Source organism: Haliotis rubra, unplaced genomic scaffold (genome assembly GCF_003918875.1).
Source record: "Haliotis rubra isolate DU_JTF1 unplaced genomic scaffold, ASM391887v1 Scf1217, whole genome shotgun sequence".
In the NCBI taxonomy this organism is placed as follows: Eukaryota; Metazoa; Mollusca; class Gastropoda; order Lepetellida; family Haliotidae; genus Haliotis; species Haliotis rubra.
This window is the reverse complement of record NW_025765134.1, coordinates 235,366-241,365: the sequence shown is the minus strand read 5'-3', so window position 1 is coordinate 241,365 and position 6,000 is coordinate 235,366.

Genomic DNA, 6,000 nt, shown 5'->3' with positions numbered 1-6,000 from the left:
TATCTTCTCCATGGATCAACGTGAGCGGACCGAGAGGTTTGGAGAAATATTCACAAAAAGAAAAGACTGTCCCCATGTCTGAGAGTACAGCCGCTGAGAAACACTTGTCTTTGAAATTATGATAAATCTAAATGGTTTATTCTAAACATTTTTTTTTGAAGTACATGTGTTAACTCCTGACATCGATACTGTCAAATGTTACGAAGTACTAAAACGGTATCCTCACAAAACTTCCACATCCCAAAACTTATAACGACAACATCACCTGAAGAGTCAGGCGTAGAATAACACGGCTGCGATATGGCCGTTACGGTGGTGACATTATATACCGTCACAGTGGCACTGCCGTAACATGCTGTCACTCCCGTAACATGCTGTCTTTACCTGTTTTTCGCATGACAGGTGAGAGGGTACGTAAGTCCCAAACCTTTCAAAGTCAATTTAAACTTGCCAGGATTTTTAAACGTAGCATTCCTGTAATTTTAATTGTAGCTAACATTTCTTACAATCTCCAGCAGCTGAAGGGATGGTGTAAATCCAACTAGGGTCCATGCAGGTAGCCAAGGTACTGTAAGTCCCCATGGAACCTAGTTTGGTGATCTACCTTCTGGTGTTGGCGATCTATAGCTTGTTTTTATATTGTATTGTCCAAATAGTGCTCTCTGTTTTAACTCTCCATACTAGTTTTAGTTGTAATTGTGATATTCTAGTTGTTTTACTGTCCTTCGTCGACAGGTTTTTAATAACATATATATGTTTAATTTCAATATCGAATGTTCTCGTCACAATATGGCTGAAATATTGCCGATGTGACGTTAAATATTAACTCACTCACTCACTCGCATGACAGGAACATCCATAAGTAAATATTTTGCCTATTACATATTCTTTGAACATTCTGAAATATCTGACTGACAAATTTCATTAAATCATCTTTTAAAGTAAACATGTAAAACTGGCTATTATTAAAAATGTCACTGCCGTTATTGTGTCAGTTTCATAACAATTAATGCCAATGTCCATACCATAACATTATCAATTTCCTTAAAATTGCTTTATGTGTTTATGCCTGGATTTGATAGTGCAAGTATGTTTGGTAGTAGAGCTTCAAGTAAGCATAATACAACTCATATTCTCTTTTGGAATTTGTTTGCTACATATTACTATATATTTGCAAAACAGAATTGGAAGGAATGTTTGGCTTGTTGGCCCCTTTTACGCAATAAATATAAAATTTCAAAACTGATTAGCCATGTTATATTGTAAAACTACGTATTTTAATATACATTTACATTAAATGTACGTTAAGCTTGCATAATTTATGTTTTGCATATTCTGAATACTATGACTGACTGACTGAGTTTGGTTTTACGCCGCTTTTAGCAATATTCCAGCAACATCACGGCGGAGAATTCTATGAACGGATATTTGAAAGAAAGCATATTTGCACCTACTCTCGCATTTAATGTACACAGCATAATCAATAAACGAAAGGGTAGTAAAATGTTTTATCAGATTTTATTTGCTCGATTTCAGTACAGATGCACAAGAAAAATGTCAAAAGTGTTTGAATAGAATAATTGATAGATCAGAACAAGAAAATATAAATCTGATGTCTTATAATAGATGTACTGAGAGTGTCAATATGAGATGCTTCCAATCTAAAATAGTGAATTTTCTAATTGTAATTTTCTTATTGTAAAATCGAAAACTATAACGAGCACTGAGTAGGCGAATTAATCTCCGTTTAAAAATCTCTCTACTCTTCTGGGCACTGAGTAGGCTAATTAAGCTGTTCCATTATTGCTGTGGGGGTAAGTAATCCCTCTACTCAAGTGTCTGAAGAATGACTGTCTGAAGAATGGGAGGACACCGAATCAACAACATTTCAAGGTAAAACAAGAAAACAAAATTTACAATTTTTACCTACACGAAACATGCACGAATTTATATTACAGGTATATATATTTCAGATTTATTATCTAACGGCTCTCTTCTCTACTCTGCTAAATCAGGTGATGTATCATTATCTGTTGTTTCAGTTCAGTGCACTTCCCGGGCTATCCTATTACCTACAAGGGGGGTGATGAGGAGTATTAGTATTATGACTGACTGAGTATGGTTTTACGCCGCTTTTAGCAATATTCCAGCAATATCACGGCGGGGGACACCAGAAATAAGCTTCACTCATTGTACCCATGTGGGGATTCGAACCCGGGTCTTCGGCGTGACGAGCCAACGCTTTAACCACTAGACTACCCCACCGCCCCTATTAGTATTATGAGGTGAGGTGAGGTGAAATTGGGTTTTACGTCGTACTTGAGGATATTTCGCTCATATGACGACGTGCATGCGTGTGTATGTGTGGCTGCTTGTACTAGCCCAGACTTAAGCTGTTTTTTTAGTGCTAGCCCACTGAGATACCATGCCGCAGTGAAGCATGAATACCCCACTCAGACACATTATACCGACTCCGAGCCGACCAGTCCTTGTTGTAGCAATTAATGCCGAGCGCCAGGCAGGGACCAACAAGTACCATATTTTAACGTCTTTTTAGTATGACGCGGTCGGGGATCGAACCCACGACCTTCCGCTCTCCATTAGTATTATGATGTGTTAGTACTGGGATGAGGAAGTTTGGGGATATAACCACTAAGACTTGTTGATTTGGCGTGGTGAGTTAGCTTCCGTCCTCGTCTGCAACTCGGGATAATCGCCAACAGTCGGAATCCCACTGCCACGAACGTGACAAACCTTCGAGGAGTTAGCTCCCTTACATCATCGCCTTTCTTCAGATCTGTCTATTATTTATCCATAGCATGCTTGCACACAGTGCCCTACAGATGTAGTTCTACGGAACATGTTAACAGTGCCGCAAAGATGTAGTTCTAAGGAACAGACCCGTGAAGGTCCGGGTTAGAATGTGCCTTCAATAACCCATGCTTGTCGTAAGAGGTGACTAACCCGATCGGGTGGTCAGGCTGCTGATTTGGTTGACATATGTCATCGGTTCCCAATTGTGCAGATCGATGCTCATGCTGTTGATCACTGGATTGTCTGGCCCAGACTCGATTATTTACAGACCCCCGTCATATAGCTGGAATATTGCTGAGTGCAGCGCAAAACTAAACTCACTCACTCTACAGAACATGGTAACAGTGTTGTACAGATGTAGTTCTATAGAACATGTTAACAGTGCCATACAGATGTAGTACTACAGGTTACACACCACCAAATGTTTTCCCATAGACTTCTATAGTAACCTTATATTTTATTAAAAAATATCCAGGCTATCAACAGCCATTCCATGTACACATGGGTACACTCTGGCCTTTAAACTACCATAAAACAAAATATCAGGCCAACTTGTCTGGATCGTTTTGCGAGCACAGGAAGCGGAACACATCAACCCCAGTTCCGCACCAAATGTCACCTACTGGAAAATATCTGTACACACAATAAGCATAAGTGATGGTGATAAAAATGACAGCACTAAATACTTAAAATTGTGGTCAGTTTTAATTACTGGTTGGATGTGCTTTTAAAAAACAAACATCTTACACTAATTCATCCAATCACAGCTGTCACATGTCTCTGTCTCTCTTCACTTGTTTACATACAGCTCTGGCGCAGGGAGCATGTGATACTGATTTAGTGTAGTGGAACCTATAGGAAAATTTAGAAACATTTACCCTAGGCAAATCTGTGATTTATGTACTGTATATATACATGTAACTTCTAAGCTTCAATACTTTTTCCTGTCCAACATATCTATATGGCACAAGAATATAGTGATTTGCTGTACTGACAGAGCTGTAAGAGTTATAGCATGTCTATTTCACCAAAGCTATACAAAATGCACTTCTGCATTAATAGAGAAAGTTTTCAAATCATACATATACCATGGGAGTTTACTCTTATTTCACAAAAGAAGGGGGGGCATGGGTTAATTCCATGCATGACTGGGACTGCCTTGATCATATCAATCCAAAATATATTTTGAACGACAAAAATCATGGAATTCAGGCCAGAAATTGGACAGGTTTAACATTAAGCAGCTTTAACATCCTGACATATGTAAGGCTGGATGATGAACTTTGCCAGAATGTAATAAGTGAGGGGTTGGATTATGCCTAGCAGTCTGAAACACTGACCACAGTACCCTGCCGCCTGTTAGTCGATCAAGGCAAATGACCCCTTCAACAGATGAAATCACAGTACCCTGCCGCCTGTTAGTCGATCAAGGCAAATGACCCCTTCAACAGATGAAATCACAGTACCCTGCCGCCTGTTAGTCGATCAAGGCAAATGACCCCTTCAACAGATGAAATCACAGTACCCTGCCGCCTGTTAGTCGACCTCGATCAAGGCAAATGACCCCTTCAACAGATGAAATCACTTTTAGACTACAGCATGATAAGAACTTACACTTGAATCTATTGATGGTTGGATGTGCTTTTAAAAAACAAACATCTTACACTATTTCATCCAATCACAGCTGTCACATGTCTCTGTCTCTCTTCACTTGTTTACATACAGCTCTCGCGCAGGGAGCATGTGATACTGATTTAGTGTAGTGGAACCTACACAACATGTTAACAGTGCCATACAGATGTAGTACTACACAACATGTTAACAGTGTCGTACAGATGTAGTTCTACACAACATGTTAACAGTGTCATACAGATGTAGTTCTACACAACATGTTAACTGTGTCATACAGATGTAGTTCTACAGAGCGTGTCAACAGTGCCATACTAATGTAGTTTTATAGAGGTACACAGTGCCATACTAATGTAGTTTTATAGAGGTACACAGTGCCTATACAGTTGTAGCTTTATAGAGGTACACAGTGCCATACTAATGTAGTTTTATAGAGGTACACAGTGCCTATACAGTTGTAGCTTTATGGAGATACACACTGCCTATACAGTTGTAGCTTTATAGAGGTACACAGTGCCTATACAGTTGTAGCTTTAAAGAGGTACACAGTGCCTATACAGTTGTAGCTTTATAGAGGTACACAATGCCTATATACAGAGGTACACAGTGCCTACAGTTGTAGCTTTATAGAGGTACACAGTGCCTTACAGTTGTAGCTTTTAAGAGGTACACATGCCTATTGTAGCATCAATATTGCAGCCATATCAGTGACCTATACAGTTGTAGCTTTATAGACATTGCCTATACACAGTGCCTATACAGTTGTAGCTTTATAGAGGTACACAGTGCCTATACAGTTGTAGCTTTATAGAGGTACACAGTGCCTATACAGTTGTAGCTTTATAGAGGTACACAATGCCTATACAGTTGTAGCTTTATAGAGGTACATAGAGTGCCCATACAGTTGTAGCTTTATAGAGGTACACAGTGCCTATACAGTTGTAGCTTTATAGAGGTACACAATGCCTACAGTTGACTGACTGAGTGAGTTTAGTTTTATATGAGGTACACTTTAGCAATATTTTCCAGCAACAATCAACATCACGTCGGGGACACCATAAATGGGCTTGACACATTGTGCCCATGTGGGGCTTTGAACCCCGGTTTTCGGGTTGTAACTTCTATAGAGGCACAGCTTTTGTACCATTAAGCCTACCCCAGCTTTATAGAAGAACACAGTGCCTATACAGTTGTAGCTTTATAGAGGTACACAGTGCCTATACAGTTGTAGCTTTATAGAGGTACACAGTGTCTATACAGTTGTAGCTTTAAAGAGGTACACAGTGCCTATAGTTTAGCTTTAAAGAGGTACACAGTGCCTATACAGTTGTAGCTTTATAGAGGTACACAGTGCCTATACAGTTGTAGCTTGTAGCAGTTTATTTAGAGGGTACACAGTGCCTATACAGTTGTAGCTTTAAAGAGGTACAGTGCCTATACAGTTGTGGCTTTATAGAAGTACACAGTGCCTATACAGTTGTAGCTTTATAGAGGTACACAGTGCCTATACAGTTGTAGCTTTAAAGAGGTACACAGTGCCTATTACAGTTGTAGCTT